The sequence below is a fragment of the Micropterus salmoides genome, unplaced genomic scaffold (genome assembly GCF_014851395.1).
Source record: "Micropterus salmoides isolate LMB-PRFRI ecotype aquatic unplaced genomic scaffold, ASM1485139v1 Ms_hic_scaffold_20, whole genome shotgun sequence".
Lineage (NCBI taxonomy): Eukaryota > Metazoa > Chordata > Actinopteri > Centrarchiformes > Centrarchidae > Micropterus > Micropterus salmoides.
Window position 1 is genome coordinate 2158116 of NW_024041151.1, and position 21954 is coordinate 2180069.

The window sequence follows — 21954 nt, forward strand, 5'->3', positions numbered from 1 at the left end:
CCGTACACTTCCTGCCAGTAGTTGCAACACCCCTTTGCTCTCGTCACAAATGAACAAGAAAAATATAAAACGCATCATGTAGATTCAACAAACTGTGATTGTGTAATCTTCTCATTTCCAAAGCATCCAGAGCAGATACAGCAGGTCTCAGTTTAAAAACAAGACTAAATGAGCATTTCTTCTCTTCTACATCTTAAATGCATCACACAAATGAAAATCACACACAAGAAGCAGAAAAGACATCAATCATGGGTTGTCACCATCTTTTTAAAGAAAAACCTTCCTTCTGTTCTTTAATCTCAAAATGATGTTGCTTTCATTTTCACAGTGGCTGCTGACGTTTAGGCAAATAGTGCCTTCTTTCCTGATTAAAATGATTATCTTGATGTCATCAGGGAATGCATACATGAGACGTCCTTACAGAAGACAAGTCTTAACGTTGACTAAAAATGATAGAAGCATAAAAAGTAAAACTCTTGACCTTCCCCTCTGCATCGCACCTTTTTTCACACCCCCTCATGTGCGCTAGATACACAAATGCGTCGTCAGGGACGCTTTAGCTTTTGGTTTAATTTACAGCAAAAGAGTGGACCTTAGCTTCCTCTGTACTGGAAACTAGCGTTATTTTGAGACTTGAGACATCTCTGTCCGTACCCAGACAAAGGTTTCTAGAGGCAAAGATGAGGTCCGGCACAAGAGATGCAGAGATACAGGACTTATTAAAGAAATAAAGACAGTATCTCAAATTAAACATCTTTCTTCAAATGTTCTACTTTTGTAATATGAGCTCAGCAGTTAACCATTATCACTCTGAAAGCAAGGCAAATCATGTTACTATATGGCTTGTAAATGTGTCAGGCAGTCAAACTGTGTCTGTGAAGGCCCCCCAAGAACCAGAACCAGAGGCTTATCCATCACTAGAAAAGAGTAAAATCCTGGACTGAGCTGATGGTGGGTTGTGAGGCAGCTGAGATGAGCTCCTTGGAGGTCCTACTCTGCTCCCTGAGCTCCTTCCTCTTCAGTCGGCCCTCTTCAGCTGCAGAAACACCCGGGTTATAATAATCCAGCTCGATGTCCTCCTGCCTGCCCGGCTTCTGCCCCCTGCTGGCCTGGAGAGACATGACAGCACACACATGTGAGTTAGTGCATCACTCCTCCTCTTCTTCAGGTCAGTAAACACAGAGCGAGTGCTTCATCTCAGGCCTCTAAACAACAGACGTGTGTCAGTACCTTACGGTAGAAACAAAGGGCAGCGATCACCAACAGCAGAGTCAGCGGCAGGACGACCACTTTGATGAGAAGACCTGTTGGATCTGATCAAACACATGGACAGACATCAGCTCCCATTAAACACAAACTGTAGAGACCTGAAATCTCCCAAAACCACTTCAGTCCGTCAGGAATCTCTATCAACACATATCTGAACGCAGAATCTGGAGAAACAAGCAGAGCCGTCGCAACCAGAGAAGAAGTTCAACTGCCTAAAGCCTCCAGCTGAAAGGGGGTCCTCGAGAAGGGCTGATTATGTAGGCCTACTTAATCCACAGCAATGACACCTGTATTAGCACCTTTTAAATACTATGATCAGTCGTAAGCCGGAATTCCCCTAACGAGGCCCCGCCCACTAGTTTGCAGCGTAGAAACCTCATGTGGGCAGTGCCCACCTGTAAAGAGCTTTGTGGTGGCAGAGCGAAGAATCTGGTGGCAAGGGCCAAGGTTTTAATATCGGAAGTGTTCTGGTTTCCACTTGTAATCCGTTTGTAGTCCCAGAAGGATCGACCAATCACAGTTGAGTGGGCTTTGGTTGCATGCAGGTAAACGGTCTGTTTGGAGAGGGAAAGTGGCGGAACGCATCGGCCCAAATGCAGTCTCGGAACCCATCGGCTATCGTCTGACAGGGATTTAGCTTTCTATTAATTTATCTGCATTGAAATCAGCTCCAGTCGACAGCCGATGGTTCCCAGGTTGGTCTGACAGAGACTCATCTCTTAAACTTCACTTCCTCTATATTTTTGATAGCACAGTTGAAACAGTGGAGAGAGAGGGGATGACATGCAGCAAAGGGCCACAGGCTGGACTTCAACCCGGGCTGCTGTGTTCAGGACTCGACATGCTCTCTACCAGCTGAGCTAACTGGCGCCCCTTCCACTTCATATCATCTTAAATGTTTGCACTTGATACCTTCATTGGGTTTGTTCATATAGTTGTTGTCCTCCTGGTCCGTCTGTCTGCTCTGTAAAGACGACATCTGTTTCCTGCCTGTCTGATCTAAAGGGGGGTCTCTCCTCTGCTGATCCTCCTGATGCTTCTCCTTTTTGTGGAGTTTGTTTATCTGGATCGAGGCTCTGAGGACAGAGGGGGTCCTTTGTTGGACAGATCATACAGCTCTCTGGAAAGAATCTGGTTCTGGCCTGTAGAAATAAAACTGGACTCTGGTGAGACTTGTGTATGTGGGCTGACATGTGGGCGTTTCCCTACCACACTAGGACCAGTGGTGGAAAAGGAGTTCCTGACTTCCTGCTCAGGTTTTTGTTTTACACAGTTTCTAAAGAGGGTTCATGAAACAAATATAATTATTGTGCTTAAACGCAACACAAATCCAGCTGCTGCCCTTACAGCCAATGAGAAGGTGGAACAGTGTTGTCATGGCTACCAGCTACAGGTGTGCTGGAAGCTGCAGTGATGTTGACAGGTACGCGTCCTGCATCTCTGAGTCGTTAAAATATATATTTATAATATATTTAAAATGTTCAGTTCTAATCCTGAATTTATTCTAGTTAACGTAACGTTAATCGTGATTATTTGAGGGTTCATGTGTTTATCGTTGTTGTTGGACAGAAGTAGGAGAACATGGTCTGGAAGCTGAATAAGCAGCGACATCAAGTCTGTCATCAGAAACTAATCAGTAGATCTCTGCAGCCTTTGTAATGAAGTTCGACTCTGTTTATGTAGCTGTCATGATAAAGAGTGAAATCAATAAGAAGATCTGTGAAGGTGACGTTTCAGCTGCTCTGCTTCAGCTTACCTGAGACTGTGAGAGACAGCCGACGGCTCTCAGAGGAGAAGTCATGAGAAAAAACATGGACGTGATAAACACAGCTGTAGCTTCCTTGGTGGGCGGGCTCTGCGGCAGGAAACAGGAAGTGGGCAGAGTGATTGACAGCTGGTAGGATGTAGTTGTGTGATGTGATGGAGGAGGTGAAGGCGAGCTGGAAGGAGCCTCCTGGGTACTGTGGCTGGATGGAGCAGCTGATGGTGAAGGTGGAGCCCCTGGACACCTGAAAGCCCTGCTGCTGGGCCTCGGAGACCCCGTCCACGGAGGAGGACGCAGAGATGTTGGGCTGAAGCAGCAGGTCTGTAAACACACAGATGATGAAAGGTCACATTCACCCTCCGTTCAACAAAATGGCCCCTGAAGAAGGAAGTGATGTCACACGTCTGACACGGGGAACAAACATGGAGCAGAGCGATGACAGACTGTAAAAGGAGGGACTGGATCCACCTGGTGGGACGTCCCCAAACACAGAGACAGACAGACAAACAGGTTCCTCCAGGTGTGTCCTGTCAGGTGAAGCTTCCAGAAACAAGCCCACCTCTCTACACTTTAGGACGTCACTGTCCTGGAGAACTTTACAGTTCAGTCCAATGGAAACCACTGAGACAGAGGAGAGGACACACTGGAGACATTACTATCATACATGATGTCATAGATGATGTCACTGATGGGCTTACCTGAGCAGGTGAGATCCAGGATGGAGGAAGAGGAAAATGATGATGTTACACACTCCCTCAGAGCAGATCCAGACTGAACACAGTCAGACCTGATCACCCACAGGTCTGTCTGAGGACTCCTCTCTCTGTCCTACAGAAACAGCAGAGCCACAGTCCAGCTCTCTACAGACACCAGCTGCTGTCTTCAGGGTCCAAACAGAGTAACTCACTGGTCTCCAGTCTCCCTGACGTTTCACCTGCAGTGTTCCTGCACAGAGACTGGCTCCTCCCACCAACCTGACATCATCAGGCTCTGAACAGAAACCAGAGAGTCATCAGTAAAACAACAAAGTGAGTTTCATCAGAAGAGAAATGAAGCAAATCAAAGCTGCAGCTCCTCTTCTACCTGAGCAGGTGAGTCCAACAGCTTTTCCAGGTGAGCAGGTGTTTCTAGCTGAGCCTGAGCTTCTACAGTCCAGGAGAGCAGACTCATGGCCTCCACACTGGAACTCTTTGGTCCACATCGGAGCCTCCACTTCTTCATAGAACGCCCCCTGGAGGACTGAAGGAGCCCCACAGCCAAGCTCCCTACAGACCACCTCTGCATCCTGCTGGTCAAAGTCAGCTTCACACACTGAGGACCACCTCTGGTTAGACTGGTTAGACTTCACCTCCAGTCTGCCTGAGCACAGACTAGTCCCGTCCAGCAGCCTGACAGAGTCTGGAGAGATAATAGAAGATGAAATAGAGATAAAGACAGCAGACACAAAAGAAAAACATGTCATGAAACAACAATTCAGTGATTCAAGGTGGACTCAGCACAACTCCAACATCAGTTCATCATTAACAACAGAACACCAGCACATTTCCATTTAATACTCTGTCACACTTGTTCTCCACGTCTGAACACTTTCAACATGTTTCCAAACACAGCACAACATCATCATCTGCAGATTTCTCTGCTCTGTTCCTTCTGCTCAGCTACTCCACAATCTTTGCTTTCCACACAAACAAGTTCAACACTTTTCATTCTGTCTTAATGCTCTAAGAAAATCTGGAACCCAGAAGAAAAAGCTGCTTAGAAAATGCTCCAACAACTCTAACAGGGATAGGGGCTGGACTCTCTCCTTTGAAGGAGCTGCTAGGGTGGAGGACGCCACGTGGGTGTGGAGATACTGACGAGCCCCCGGCTGAACTCAGCTGCTCAAAGTTGTGGCCAGCAGGTCATTGGTGCCTGTTATGGCTCGTGCAGACTACACGACTTTCAGCGTCGTCCGATGGCCGTGCGGTTCACAATACGCAACTTGCCGTCTTGCGACGCGAGTCTTGAAGTCGTTGCGGCGTTCACACTACGTGACTGATCGGTGACAGGGGGTCAAACTCTACACGAGCTGACAACGGCTGTGTCACCCGACGCTGCTCTCCAAACACGTTTTATCAAGAAAACACACTTCAAATGTCAAACAGGAAATGAGGCAAACCTCCAAATTTTAAAGACAAAGAATCTGGGATCACAGCCTGACTGTCGCCGAGCAGCAAATCGGGCTAAAAATCGTGTAGTATGAACTCGGCTTTATGGAGGCAACTAAAGCAGCTTGCACACTGCCCCGACAAATGCCGACCAACTCCAACCAACACCAATTCAGTTCAAATTAGCTTTATGGCATTAATGTGTAACAACAATATTGCCAAAGCATCATACAAACTACATAAGAACAATCAACCCATACATTTCATTAAACAAGTTATTCAATTCAATTCAATTTTATTTATATAGCGCCAAATCACAACAACAGTTATCTCACAGCGCTTTTCATAAAAGAGCAGGTCTAGACCGTACTCTATGATGCTATTTACAGAAGCCCAACAGTTCCCACCAAGAGCAAGCACTAGGCGACAGAGGCAAGGAAAAACTTCCTTTTAAGAGGCAGAAACCTCGAGCAGAACCATGACTCAGGGTGGGCGGCCATCTGCCTCCACCGGTTGGGGGTGAAGAGAGAGAGAGAGAGAGGGGAGGGAGGCAGCCTACACAATATACACACAGAGGTACAGACAGTGAAGGTGATGTTGCTATAGACTAAATGAAAAACGGTACAGATATTTATAGTAGTGTTAATGGTAACATCTTAATGTTAATGATTATAATAACAATAATAACAATAAGACTAGCAACAATAGTCGTTGCAGCAGAGGGTGTCGAGCAGGAACACGGGGGCAGCAGGTGACCCGCAACCACAGATCCAGACTCCACAGCTCCATAGCCAGAAAACCTGCAGGAAGTGATAGGAGAGAGGAGAGGGACGAGAAAGCACAAGACTACCAGAAAGGGGAGAAGTTGTGTTAGTAACATGCAATAATGGATGAGGTTGCATACAGAGGGAGAGAAAGTAGAGGAGAGAGGAGCTCAGTGCATCATGGGAAATCCCCCGGCAGTCTAGGCCTATAGCAGCATAACTAAGGGATGGTTCAGGACTCACCTGAGCCAGCCCTAACTATAAGCTTTATCAAAGAGGAAAGTCTTAAGCCTACTCTTAAATGTGGAGATGGTGTCTGCCTCCTGAACCCAAACTGGAACCTGGTTCCACAGGAGAGGAGCTTGATAGCTGAACGCTCTGGCTCCTAGTCTACTTTTGGAGACTCTAGGAACCACAAGTAACCCTGCATTCTGGGAGCGCAGTGCTCTGGTGGGGTAGTAAGGTACTATGAGCTCTTTAAGATAAGATGGTGCCTGACCATTAAGAGCTTTGTAGGTAAGAAGAATGATTTTAAATTCTATTCTGGATTTTACTGGAAGCCAATGCAGAGAAGCTAAAACAGGAGAAATGTGATCTCTTTTCCTGGTTCCTGTCAGAACACGTGCTGCAGCATTCTGGATCAGCTGAAGAGTCTTAATGGACTTTTTCGAGCAGCCTGATAATAAGGAATTGCAGTAATCCAGCCTAGAAGTAACAAATGCATGGACTAGTTTTTCTGCATCATTTTTAGACAGGATGTTCCTGATTTTCGCAATATTACGTAGGTGGAAAAAGGCGGTCCTTGAAATTTGCTTAATGTGAGACTTAAACGACATGTCCTGATCAAAGATTCCTCACAGTGGTGCTGGAGGCCAGGGCGATGCCATCCAGGGAAACTATAGCTTTAGATAATGCGTCATGGAGGTGCTTAGGCCCCAGAGCAATAACTTCAGTTTTATCTGAGTTTAACATTAGAAAATTACAGGTCATCCAGGTTTTAACATCCTGAAGGCACATTTGAAGTTTAGCTAACTGATGAGTTTCATCTGGCTTGATCGATAGATATAACTGAGTATCATCTGCATAACAATGAAAGCTTATGGAATGTTTCCTGATAATATTGCCTAAAGGAAGCATATATAAAGTGAAGAGGATTGGTCCGAGGACAGATCCTTGAGGAACTCCATGACTAACTTTGGCATGCATGGAGGACTCATCGTTAACATGTACAAACTGAAATCGATCTGATAAATAGGACTTAAACCAGCTTAGAGCGGTTCCTTTAATGCCAATGAAATATTCCAGTCTCTGCAATAGGATCTGATGGTCAATGGTATCAAATGCAGCACTAAGATCTAATAAAACCAGTACAGAGACAAGTCCTTTGTCTGATGCAATAAGGAGGTCGTTAGTAATTTTCACCAGTGCTGTCTCTGTGCTATGATGAGCTCTAAATCCTGACTGAAAATCCTCAAATAAACTATTGCTCTGTAGAAAGTCACACAGCTGTTTAGCAACTGCTTTCTCCAGAACCTTAGAGAGAAATGGAAGGTTAGATATAGGTCTATAGTTGGCTAAAACATCCGGATCAAGTTTGGGCTTTTTCAGAAGAGGTTTAATTACAGCTACTTTAAAGTACTGTGGTACATAGCCTGTTGATAAAGATAGATTGATCATATCTAGTATAGAGGTGCTGACTAAGGGTAAAACATCTTTAAGCAGCCTAGTCGGGATGGGGTCTAAGAGGCAGGTTGATGGTTTAGATGAAGAAATTATTGAAGTTAGTTGGTAAAGTTGAGGGAAGCAAAACAGTCTAAACATGTATCTGGTTCTACAGCTGTTTCTAAGGTTCCTGAGTTAAGAGATAAGTGGTGCCAGTTGAGGCAGGTCTTGGTGAATTTTGTCTCTAATAGCTAGAATTTTATCATTAAAGAAGCTCATGAAATCGTAACTACTGAGAGCTATGGGAATACTTGGCTCAATAGAGCTGTGACTCTCTGTCAGCCTGGCTACAGTGCTGAAAAGAAACTTTGGGTTGTTCCTATTTTCCTCTATTAATGACGAGTAGTACGCTGCTCTAGCATTCGGAGTTTTAAGACTATCTTGCCAAATTAAACGAGAATTTTCCACTTTGGTGGAACGCCAATTCCTCTCAAGTTTCCGCGATATTTGCTTTAATTTGCGAGTTTCAGTATTATACCATGGAGCTAACCGTCTTTGTTTTAGTATTTTCTTTTTTAGAGGGGCTACAGAGTCGAGTGTCATTCGCAGCGAGCCTGCAGCACTATCAACAAGATGATCGATTTGGGAGGGACTGAAATTAGCATAGGAGTCCTCCGTTACTTTGTGACTAGATAATGATTTAGAGCTGATGGAATCGCATCCTTAAATTTAGCTACAGCACTATCAGACAGACATCTTGTATAGAAATTTTTGCCCAATGGCGAGTAGTTCAGCAATACAAACTCAAAAGTTATCAAACAGTGGTCGGACAAAGAGGGATTCTGTGGGAACACCACTAAATGTTCAATTTCAATACCATACACCAAAACAAGGTCGAGGGTGTGGTTTAAACAGTGAGTCGGTTCATGAACACTCTGAGAGAAGCCGATGGAATCTAACAGAGATAAACGCAGTACTAAAGCTGTCATTCTCAACATCCACATGAATATTAAAATCCCCTACAATAATAACTTTGTCCGTTTTAAGGACTAAAGTTGACAAAAACTCTGCAAATTCAGATAAGAATTCAGAATACAGACCAGGCGCTCGGTACACTATAACGAAGAGAATTGGTTGCAGTGATTTCCAACTTGGGTGCGAAAGACTAAGAACAAGACTTTCAAATGAGTTATAGTTTGGTTTAGGTTTAGAGCTGATTAGGCTAGAGTCGAAGATAGCTGCAACTCCACCTCCTCGGCCTGTGCCTCGAGGAATGTGAGTATTAATATGACTGGGAGGGGTGGATTCATTTAGGCTAACATATTCTCCATCACCCAGCCAGGTTTCAGTAAGACCAAATAAATCAATATCATAATCTGATATTAGTTCATTTACTAGTACACCTTTAGAAGAGAGAGATCTGATGTTTAAGAGTCCACATTTAACTCTCCTATTCGTTTGCACTATTGCTCTTGTGGTTTTAATTTTTATGAGGTTTTTATGCACAGCTCCTCTTCTGTTTACCTTTTTAAATAATTTCGATGGTCGGGGGGCAGACACCGTCACTATAGGATTTTCACTAAGTAACTCCTGAAATGGAGGAGCAGAGAAGTGTGTTAGACTGCGACTCTGCGTAGGGTTTTGGGTGGGTAACTGCTGAAAAAGAAGGGCAGAGAAGTGTGTTAGACTGCGTCTCTGCCTCCTGGTCTCAACTCTGGGTTGTCATGGATTTGGTCCACTAATAAACTTGGCCAGATTTCTAGAAATGAGAGCTGCTCCTTCCCAAGTGGGATGGATGCCGTCTCTCCGGATCAGACCAGGTCTTCCCCAGAAAGTCTGCCAATGATCAACAAAGCCCACATCGTTTGCTGGACACCACCTCGACAACCAGCGGCGGAATGACGACATGCGGCTATACATGTCATCACTGGTCAGATTTGGCAGGGGTCCAGAGAAAACTACGGTGTCCGACATTGTTTTTGCATATGTACACACCGACTCAACATTAATCTTAGTGACCTCCGATTGGCGTATCCGGGAGTCATTACCGCCGACGTGAATAACAATCTTACTGTATTTACGTTTATCCTTAGCCAGCAGTTTCAAATAAGACTCAATGTCGCCCGCTCTGGCCCCAGGGATGCACTTAACTATGGCCGCTGGCTTCGCTAAATTCACGTTTCTCAAAATGGAGCTGCCAATGATCAGAGTTGGTTTCTCAGCGGGTGTGTCGCTGAGTGGGGAAAATCTGTTAGAGATGTGAACAGGTTGATGGTGCCCCGTGGACTTTGAATGCTTACGACTATTCCTCCTTCGGACAGTCACCCAGCCCCCCTTCCCCTTCGGGACGGCTACCACAGGCTAACTCAGGCCGTTCTGCACCGACTACCGGGGACTGGCTAGCTACAGTAGCTAAAGACTGATCTACCAAGGTGCGGAGCCGGACTTCTAAATCACTGAGCCTCGCCTCCATGTCTATAAATAAACTACACTTATTACACGTACCATTACCGCTAAAGGAGGCAGAGGAGTAACTGAACATCTGACACACCGAGCAGGAGAAAGTAGGAGAGAGAAAGGGAGAAGGAGAAGCCATCGCTAGCTGCTAAGCTAAAGTCGCTAACGGCTAAGCTAAAGTACTGTAGCGTCAGCTACCAAAACTTTAGAACAACTATGAGATTGAACAGCAGTCACTAAAAGATGGAAAGAACTGTGAGTGCTTAGGCAAAATTACTGTAAGAATAAGTGTTTAGCGGACAGTTGGCCGCTGTAATCAAACAAATGTAACTGTTATTTAGCGAGAGCAGCACAACACGGTACCAACACACAAGCACCGGAAACGGAAATGAGTCGACACGCTTACCGCAATACGTCAGCAGTACGTCAGCCGAGAGCCAGCCTTATGAACAAGCGTATGTGTGTTTTTGTTAAAAAAAAAAATATATATATATATATAAGTTAAAATAAATAAAACGGTAAGCGTGTGTGTGTGTGTGTGTGTGTGTGTTAAAAAAACAAAACAATTCAACTGTTGGATCAGTGTGCGGCGTCAGTTGGTGTCAGTCTGATGGAGTCTTTAGAGTTGGGTGGAGTCGTACAAAGTCTGAGAGCGTTCCCTTGACAACAGCATTTTGAACGCACACGACTTTCTTTGGTGTGAATGTAGTTTAGCAAAGTGTCCATTACACTCTCTCTCTCTCTCTCTCTCTCTCTCTCTCTCTCTCTCTCTCTCTTTGTCAACAGACCCGTCTGTGATCAGCCTCTACTCTTCATTCACTATCTGATTCAGAACATGAGCTGGAGGAAGCGACAGGTGTTGTGCTGAAAAGTGATCATCCGCCAAAAACTGCACAACATGTTAAAGCTGTAAGAACGGGTATGTGTAGCTCCTATGGGTCGCCAGCAGAGGCCGATAAAGACGGCCTCCGCAAACTCTTCTTCTGTAGTTCAATCTGACAGAGATAAGGCGACCTCACGAAGATGGCGGCCTGCATATATTTGCGTTGACGCGCTGACGTGTGGCGGTAAGCGTATTGACTCATTTTCATTTCCGGTGCTTGTGTGTTGGTACCGTGTTTGCTGTTCTCACTGAGATCCTCTCTCCTCTACTTTCTCTCCCTTTGTATGCAACCTCATCCCATTATTGCATGTTACTAACTCAACTTCTCCCCTTTCTGGTAGTCTTGTGCTTTCTCGTCCCTCTCCTCTCTCCTCCTATCACTTCCTGCACGTTTTCTGGCTCTGGAGCTGTGGAGTCTGGATCTGTGGCTGCGGGTCACCTGCTGCCCCCGTGTTCCTGCTCGACACCCTCTGCTGCAACGACAATTGTTACTAGTCCTATTGTTATTATAATCATTAACATTACTGTAAATATCTGTACCATTTTTCATTCAGTCTATAGCAACATCACCTTTACTGTCTGTACCTCTGTGTGTGTATTGTGCAGGCTGCCTCCCTCCCCTCTCTCTCTCCTTCCATCCCTCTCTTTTTCTCTGTTCCTCTCGCCCTCTCTCCTTCACCCCAACCGGTCGAGGCAGATGGCCGCCCTCCCTGAGCCATGGTTCTGCTCGAGGTTTCTGCATCTTAAAGGAAGTTTTTCCTTGCCTCTGTCACCTAATGCTTGCTCTTGATGGCTTTTGTAAATAACAGAGTACGGTCTAGACCTGCTCTTTATGAAAAGCACTCAGAGATAACTGTTGTTGTGATTTGGCGCTATATAAATAAAATTTAATTGAAATTGGAACCAACTACTGCCAACTTTAGGATGTTGGTGTTAGTTGGGCACTGAGCAACCAAAGACCCTGCTGGTGGAAACCAGTGGCTAAGAAAGACGTCAAGCTGAAGGAGGAGTCCTTTCAGGCTGGTTGGTGGTTGGCCCCGGGCCTCCTGAAGCAGCAGACATGTTTCATATATACATATATATATCTTGGTGCATTCAGCTCCTGATTTACTGAGGCAGCAGCTCATCAGACTCCTTCATGGCTGCCAGAGACAGTCTGCTGCCATTCTAGCTGCTGAGTGTGAGTCAACCTGGGTACATTACTGTCAGAGATGATGTCATAGATGATGTCACTGATGGGCTTACCTGAGCAGGTGAGATCCAGGATGGAGGAAGAGGAACCTGATGATACACACTCCCTCAGAGCAGATCCAGACTGAACACAGTCAGACCGGATCCACCACACAGGTCTGTATGAGGACTCCTTTCTCTCTCCTACAGAAACAGCAGAGCCACAGTCCAGCTCTCTACAGACACCAGCTGCTGTCTTCAGGGTCCAGACAGAGAGAAGGTCACTCACTGGTCTCCAGTCTCCCTGATGTTTCAGCTCCAGTGTCCTGCACAGCGACTGGCTCCTCCCACCAACCTGACATCATCAGGCTCTGAACAGAAACCAGAGAGTCATCAGTAAAAAAGTGAGTTTCATCAGAAGAGAAATGAAGCAAATCAAAGCTGCAGCTCCTCTTCTACCTGAGCAGGTGAGTCCAACAGCTTTTCCAGGTGAGCAGGTGTTTCTAGCTGAGCCTGAGCTTCTACAGTCCAGGAGAGCAGACTCATGGCCTCCACACTGGAACTCTTTGGTCCACGTCGGAGCCTCCACTTCTCCATAGAGCGCCCCCTGGAGGACTGAAGGAGCCCCACAGCCGAGCTCCCTACAGACCACCTCTGCATCCTGCTGGTCAAAGTCAGCTTCACACACCGAGGACCACCTCTGGTTAGACTTCACCTCCAGTCTGCCTGAGCACAGACTAGTCCCGTCCAGCAGCCTGACAGAGTCTGGAGAGATAATAGAAGATGAAATAGAGATAAAGACAGCAGACACAAAAGAAAAACATGTCATGAAACAACAATTCAGTGATTCAAGGTGGACTCAACTCAACTCCAACATCAGTTCATCATTAACAACAGAACACATCTTTCTACCAGCACAGACTGCAGCAAGTTCACCAGCACATTTCCATTTAATACTCTGTCACACTTGTTCTCCACGTCTGAACACTTTCAACATGTTTCCAAACAACATCACAACATCATCATCTGCAGATTTCTCTGCTCTGTTCCTTCTGCTCAGCTACTCCACAATCTTTGCTCTCCACACAAACAAGTTCAACACTTTTCATTCTGTCTTAATGTTCTAAGAAGATCTGGAACCCAGAAGAAAGAGCTGCTTAGAAAATGCTCCAACAACTCTAACAGGGATAGGGGCTGGACTCTCTCCTTTGAAGGAGCTGCCAGGGTGGAGGACGCCACGTGGGTGTGGAGATACTGACGAGCCCCCGGCTGAGCTCAGCTGCTCAAAGTTGTGGCCGGCAGGTCATTGGTGCCTGTTATGGCTCGTGCAGACTACACTACTTTCAGCGTTGTTAAAAAATCAACTGTTGGATCAGTGTGCGGCGTCAGTCAGGTGTCATGATGGAGTTTACAGTCGGGTGGAGTCGTAGAAAGTTTACTTTATGTCCATCATCACTTTACTTTTTGTCCATCATCACTCTCTTTGCTTGCTCTGTGCCAAGCGGTCCACCTTTTTACCAGTTTACTTATGGAGGTCAGACACGTGCAGAGCGGGGTGCAATGGGTGCTTGAGCACCTGCCATTTTTCCCTTTGATGCCCAAAGTGCCCTTTTGTCAATGAAAAATTTAGTTTATTTATTTATTTTTAAATCTGTAAAGGCCCTTTAGTGAAGACTTGAATGAATGAAAAATGAATGGATAATTTTGCAGTAAATAAAATTAGCCACATGATGACCTTTCACCTGATGATGTCATCCGTGACAAGCCCGCCCGTTCAGACAGCGTTAGTGATTCAGCAGCTCTGACTACAGGACACCTTCGATTCTGCCGGTAAGAGGGGTTTGCCGCAATGTGCTTGTTGTGGATTGTTGGATCTAATTTACAAGAAAGACGCAGAGAGAGCAGCACAGTAGGTGTGTACATTACTGTGTGTCGCCTGTAGAAGTAACGTTAGCTGCTGGACACTACACAATCTTTAGCCCGATTTTCTGCTCAGCGACCATCAGGCTGTGATCGGGAGTAAGTCAGCGGTCGATTGGCGGTCGCCGGTCATTATGTGTGAACTACTCAAGGACGCATCAAAACGGCTCCCCAACACATTTGTGACACATCGCAGATGTCTGCCAGATATCTAGCACGTTAAATATCTGGAGGAGTTGGCCGACTCGACATCCAGCCAATGAGAGCAGGCTGCTACTTTTCACTGCAAAACCCTTTTAACTCCCCTGCAGCTCTCTCTTTAGCTCAGGCGATCCCTGCTACCTGTGTGTGCTGATCCATTCTTTCACCCAGATTCTTTGTCTGTATAATAACAAACAGCTGTTTCCTGTGTAGGTTTGCATCATTTCCTGTTTCACATTTCACATGTGTTTTCTTGACAAAATGTGGTTTGGACTGTCACCGATCAGTCACGTAGTGTGAACGTCACAACAACTTCAAGACTCCCGTCACAAGACGGCAAGTTGTGTAGTGTGAATGGCCGACGCTGAAAGTTGTGTAGTCTGCACGAGCCTTAACGTTAACGTTACTTCTACACACAAAATAAACAAAGGTGCAGCTCTGTTCACTCCGTTCTTGCTGTTTGACGGAGAAAAGTTTCACGGGCGTTGCAAGGTGTGTTATTTTTATGTAATTTGACTGAAAACCTTGAACTAGGATTATTACAGTAGCTTCACTAGCACGGACCACGATCAACAGACACGATTAAATGATTTATTGATAACAGACAGAACATGTATGATGCTTGCAGTAGCTGAATAGACATTTGAAAGCGTTGTGGGGAAGCTACGATAGGGAAATCAGGATTTATTTATTTTACACTGACATTATTACATGTATTTCCAGTTATTTAGTTTATATAGTAGGTTTGCTGTTATAAACACAGTTAAAATGTAAGCTAAATCCATTCTAATACTGGTCTGAATTAAATGATCATTTAAGAAAAAGGGCTGATAAGCAGGCTATAAGTCCGAGGAATCAGTATCAACCTGTTTTTTCCAATGTTGTTATAATTATTTTAAGGCACACCATGTCTTTTATTAAGTGGGGCTACCAGCAGAGATTCAGGAGCAGGACCACACATCAATGACGTCACTCCCAGCTTTCCATAAATACCCCCACAACACACTTCCTCTTCTTCTTTGTTATAATATATCTAGTCACAGATCACCTCCAGTAGCACGAGCAGCAACTGTTCCCTGTAAGTTATATCATCCCAGTGTTTTAAAGCTAGAGCTTGATATTCGCATCAGTATACGCATTTCAGAAAATACATAACAATATATTCTTTATCGATATTTTGAGAACAGCCCTATTTAAATCCTTGTTCAATGTGCCCCTTCTGTACTTTGAGCACCTGCCCTTCCAAAGGTCTCTGCACGGCTCTGATGGCTGTTGTAGTATTGCATTGGCCAAAAAGACAGAGTAGCGCAGTCAGTCCTTATTGGATGCAAATGCTGCAAGCAATATCTTCTTATACACCGGGAATACAACTAACTGTAAATATGATGAAAAGAAACTAATATACAACAGTTATTACACAATCTTTCAAAATTATACTGGGCGTATGTCCATGTTGGTCTGGCCATATTTACTGTTTAAATGTTCACTTTTATTGGGAGTTTTCTTCAAAACATTATTTCTCTCCAAACAACCATGTTCCAAATAACAAAGCGTCCAGAACACTGAAATACTGATAAAAACAGTCAATATTCCCGTGACCAAAAGCATTCCCATGCTTTACAGGCCACAGCTTGAGAACAGAATCCTACAGGGCTGCAAGTGGGCTCATTTTGTTGAATCCAGACATATCCTGGATGTATGTGTAGCTCCTACGGGTCGCCAGCAGAGGCCGATACAGACCACCTCCGCAAACTCTTCTTCTGTAGTTCAATCTGACAGAGCTAAGGCGACCTCACCAAGATGGCGGCCTGCATATATTTGAGTTATGGCTGATCATGGCTCACCCAGTCCTTTTAACCTGTTGAAATACCTTTAAAGAGCCAATACAGCCAGTAACGGGTAGTTTTCTGCTGGCCAAAAAGTGACTGCAGCCTCGACCTGTGACTTAAAAAGAATAAACAGGCAACAAAAGTCTGTCTGGTCAGTGAGGAACTGAGAGATGGTTTTCTGAGCATACTAAAGAGAGGGCGCACTGACGTGTGGCGGTAAGCGTATTGACTAATTTTCATTTCCGGTACTTGTGTGTTGGTAGCGTGTTTTCTGCTCTCACTGAGCTCCTCTCTCCTCTACTTTCTCTCCCTCTGTATACAACCTCATCCCATTATTTCATGTTACTAACACAACTTCTCCCCTTTCCGGTGGTCTTGTGCTTTCTCGTCCCTCTCCTCTCTCCTCCTATCACTTCCTGCAGGTGTTTCTGGCTCTGGAGCTGTGGAGTCTGGATCTGTGGCTGCGGGTCACCTGCTGCCCCCGTGTTCCTGCTCGACACCCTCTGCTGCAACAACTATTGTTACTAGTCCTATTGTTATTATAATCATTAACATTACTGTAAATATCTGTACCATTTTTCATTCAGTCTATAGCAACATCACCTTTACTGTCTGTACCTCTGTGTATGGATATTGTGTAGGCTGCCTCTCTCTCTCTCTCTCTCTCTCTCCCCCCTTCTCCCCCAACCGGTCGAGGCAGATGGCCGCCCTCCCTGAGCCATGGTTCTGCTCGAAGTTTCTGCCTCTTAAAAGGAAGTTTTTCCTTGCCTCTGTCGCCTAGTGCTGCTCTTGATGGCTTTTGTAAATATCATCATTGAGTACGGTCTAAACCTGCTCTTTTATGAAAAGTGCTGTGAGATAACTGTTGTTGTGATTTGGCGCTATATAAATAAAACTGAATTGAAATTGAAACCAACTACTGCCAACTTGAGGATGTTGGTGTTAGTTGGGCACTGAGCAACCAAAGACCCTGCTGGTGGAAACCGGTGGCTAAGAAAGCCGTCAAGCTGAAGGAGGAGTCCTTTCAGGCTGGTTGGTGGTTGGCCCCGGGGCCTCCTGAAGCAGCAGACATGTTTCATATACATATATATATTTTGGTGCATTCAGCTCCTGATTTAATGAGGCAGCAGCTCATCAGACTCCGTCATGGCAGCCAGAGACAGTCTGCTGCCATTCTAGCTGCTGAGTGTGAGTCAACCTGGGGACATTACTGTCAGAGATGATGTCATAGATGATGTCACTGATGGGCTTACCTGAGCAGGTGAGATCCAGGATGGAGGAAGAGGAAAATGATGATGTTACACACTCCCTCAGAGCAGATCCAGACTGAACACAGTCAGACCAGATCAACCACACAGGTCTGCGTGAGGACTCCTTTCTCTGTCCTACAGAAACAGCAGAGCCACAGTCCAGCTCTCTACAGACTCCAGCTGCTGTCTTCAGGGTCCAGCCAGAGCCACTCCCTGGTCTCCAGACTCCCTGATGTTTCAGCTCCAGTGTTCCTGCACAGCGACTGGCTCCTCCCACCAACCTGACATCATCAGGCTCTGAACAGAAACCAGAGAGTCATCAGTAAAACAATAAACTGAGTTTCATCAGAAGAGAAATGAAGCAAATCAAAGCTGCAGCTCCTCTTCTACCTGAGCAGGTGAGTCCAACAGCTTTTCCAGGTGAGCAGGTGTTTCTAGCTGAGCCTGAGCTTCTACAGTCCAGGAGAGCAGACTCATGGCCTCCACACTGGAACTCTTTGGTCCACATCGGAGCCTCCACTTCTCCATAGAGCGCCCCCTGGAGGACTGAAGGAGCCCCACAGCCGAGCTCCCTACAGACCACCTCTGCATCCTGCTGGTCAAAGTCAGCTTCACACACTGAGGACCACCTCTGGTTAGACTTCACCTCCAGTCTGCCTGAGCACAGACTAGTCCCGTCCAGCAGCCTGACAGAGTCTGGAGAGATAATAGAAGATGAAATAGAGATAAAGACAGCAGATGCAAAAGAAAAACATGTCATGAAACAACAATTCAGTGATTCAAAGTGGACAAACAAGTTCAACACTTTTCATTCTGTCTTAATGTTCTAAGAAGATCTGGAACCCAGAAGAAAAAGCTGCTTAGAAAATGCTCCAACAACTCTAACAGGGATAGGGGCTGGACTCTCTCCTTTGAAGGAGCTGCCAGGGTGGAGGACACCACGTGGGTGTGGAGATACTGACGAGCCCCCGGGTGAGCTCAGCTACTCAAAGTTGTGGCCAGTAAGCCACCTGAGGTAGTGTGAGCACATTTCACCTACTTTCATACAGTTTATAACATCAGGCTTTACTAACGTGATTGTTTGTTAGACGTTTAGAGTGTGTACAATGATTTCTGACATGTGGAAAGACAGGAAGTCAGTTTGTCCTGTCGGAGTTTTTCCGCGATGACGCCATGTTGGCGCTAATTAAATAATAATTATACCACATGTCAACTGGTTCCAGCTCTCAGTGAGTGGACACGGCAGCCGGACCGGGATTCAACCCAGCGTCTGAGACAGACAGAGGCCAGTTTGACCACTACAGTACCGAAGTGGTTTTATAAATTAAATCATTTCAATTCAGTTAGAAGCTCCTGGACTTTAATAGCTCCTGTGTTTCAGCAGTTTTCTGCTCATGTTCAAAGTGCTGCACATTCAGAATCTAACTGGGTTCTCTGACATTTCCAGAATAAAGGATATTTTGAGAGGTCAAACAGGATAAATCATCATAAACTTTGTAATCAATCCGCACCGTGTGGAAGGGATCCATAGCACGGGTTGCACCACTACTATCCATGCTAGTGTGGGGATGTTTTGTTGTGCAGGATCACAGCTCCTGTGTGTCCTTATGAGGAAAGGTCAAGATGGCTATCAGAGTAAAAATGGACTGTCTATTGCATCAGACTAGGAAACTTGATGAGTTTATTTTTTTAAGTAGCCCATTAAAAAGTTCAAGTTCTAAAATTTGTGATTTATTTTCATTCATAAAAACGTCTCAAACCATCCCAATATTTCTTTGCCTACTTCTAAACGCCAACAGGGTTTAGAAGCCGCAGCTTGGAAAAGAGAACTGCGTCGCATTCCAGCAGCAACCTCTGTGAGAACGAGCCAACACATGTATGGACGCACATCATTTTAAAACAAGACAATGATCTGGTCTGTCTTTCAGTCAAGGTTTAGTTAGTTTGGGCTAATGCAAGTTTCCCCTTCTGACAGAAGCAGAACCTGAACTAGACTGAACTAGATGAGACAAGGAGGAGGAACAGGAATCTAAATGAAAACAGTTTGGACCTGGGGGGGGGGGCACTGAAAGCACTTAAATGCTAATTTCTAATATCTTTTGAAAACAGAATGTACTGATTATTGTGACATAAAGAGGGTGTTTGCAGTGACAGAAGATGGAGAATAATATAACTAGAACATAAACCGTGGAACAGCTCCTGGTTAATGTAGCCACGGCACAAATGTATTCAGTTCTCCTGATGTTCCACTTCTCGGTGATATTCCTTGTGTCTCACTCGGCCCTGACTGTCCCTGTTCTGAGGTCACTTCATCTCACATCTAGAAAACACAGAACTGTCTTCAATGCAAACTCTGATGACATGCTATTAACCTGACAAAGTCAATTTACTCTGAGAACTTTTGAACAAACTACAGTCTGTCTACTAGCTGTCCATCCAACTTTTAAGCTCGTCCTCCTCACTTATTTCTGCTCCTCCTCCTCTGACCTCTTCCTCTTAAAATACTGCAGGATGCTCGTCTCTGGGAACATTTTGACCACTGTTACCTTTAAATTGTTTATGGACATGTATGTACACATTCAGGACTTTTTAAGGTCAAGGATAGTCAGAGACAAGGGCCAAAAAGTGGCCCAGGAGTTTGTCCCTGGTCAGTCCGCTCTCTGGGTCTTTAGAGAACTTTATTCCTTCTAAAGTAAAGTAATCACCTCAGCTGAGCCCTTCAGTACGATAAATAAATCAGCAATATCGTCATCATGCTCACCATAAACTGGTGCTTTGTGTTGTGCTGGTTCTGACTCTGTTCTGCTGTAGACCTCATCTGTGCTGTCTGTCTCATGATCACCATGGCAGCACTAGTAGGTCTACTGGTGCCAGTGGCGGGTAAAGTACTCAACATCTTTACTTGAGAAAAAGTACAATTACTCCCAAAAAAGTAAAAGATCACAACTGACAAACCTATTTCATCTGCTGTTCATCAGGTTAGAAAACAGCTGCTGAGCAACATGGTTATTTCCTGGGAATGCAGTTTGTTTTGCCTGCTGATTATCTGTAATTTAGCTATTTCTACAGTTATTTTCCTTTTTAAATCTCTATGAACATGATAAGATAACTTTAAAATATCACTTTAGCTGCCCAGCCAACTTTTGTTGCCTGTGCCTTTTATTATGGACATGTAGCCAACCAAACCTGTTGCTTTGCTGCAGCACAGGCTGCCAGTAAAATCTGATAATTCCTAAAGTATCTAACTAATCTTTAGGACAAAGAATGATTGTGGCAGTAACACGGAGCAGCTTTTGCTGAAGCAGGTAAAGCTTCATACAGAGGAAGCTGTGCGTCATGAATAAAGCCCAACAGGACGGTTTTATCCACCATATTTCCTCTCTCTCTCTCTCTCTCTCTCTCTCTCTCTCTCTCTCTCTCTCTCTCTCTCTCTCTCTGATAAAATAAATAACAGCTGGTAGCTGCTGAGTGAAAGATCAGTTTCACCGGCGACATTCTGTTTATGGACTCATCGGACATCGCTATAAAACAAATAGTTACTAATGTGTATTAAAGAAAAGAAACAGGCTACTGTCCAAAGCGATGCTCTGTTCAACAACAGGACACTTTTAATATGTCTCAGTCAATGCAGTGATCGTCTGACGGATCTTACAGTGTGAAAACTTAATTTGCTCTGCAGAGACTACGGGAGGTGAAAGTTTTTCACTTGCCGGCTTGTTAAAGAGCGACGCAGGCTGCTTTCCAACAGACTGTTTGTGAATTAAACAGTATGAAAATTGCGCAGCTGATTGACGTGTAAACGGCGGAGGAAGAGCAACGTTAACAAAAGAAAGAAACAGTGAAACAAAAACAGAGGAAAATACACAAAACATTATCAGACAGCCTAGTCAGATAACCACAGTATAGGCTGTTGAGACATGCACTGTGTTTTATAACTATTAACTTGCCATATATCACGGAGTAATTAACTGAGAGGGGAAAAAATGATCGCATACTGATACAGTTGACCTGTTGCTGGACTTGGTTCTTAGTAGAACCAAGGAGTGGTGTCTCGGTCGCGGTACAGCTGGCTATCAACGTAAAGTTTATCCACCGCGATGACAGCCCGTGATCCTTCTCCAATAAGCTTCTTTCTTATCGGGAACAGGACTCGGCGTTGGTCCAGGATCTCCCGGGGAAACTGGTCATTAACGCTGAAGTTGGTCCCTCTCAGCTCCCTGCCGCGGCCTTTAACCAGTTCCTTCTGCTTGAAGTGTTCAAACTTCGCGACGATGGGCCTAGGCCTCTGGTTCTCCTGTCGCCGTCCTCCCGGTAAAGCTGATGTTCTTCACGGTCTCGGCCGGGAGCTTCAGTTGATTTTGGATGACTCTTTAAACGGTCTCCTCTGGGGCTTCATCCGCCTGCTCCGGGATACCCGAAATGACCAGATTATCCCGCATACTACGAGCCTGGAGATCGATGATCGCTTCTCTAATGTTTTTATTGTCTGCCGAGAGCCGCGTCATTCCCTCCGTGAGGGATTTAACCGAACCTTTGAGGACCTTGTTTTCCGCCGCGAGCTCAACCACCTGTTTCTGGCTGAACTCCAGGGATTCCCGCAGAGCCTGAAACTCTTTGTGAAGTACTTCCACCAGAGA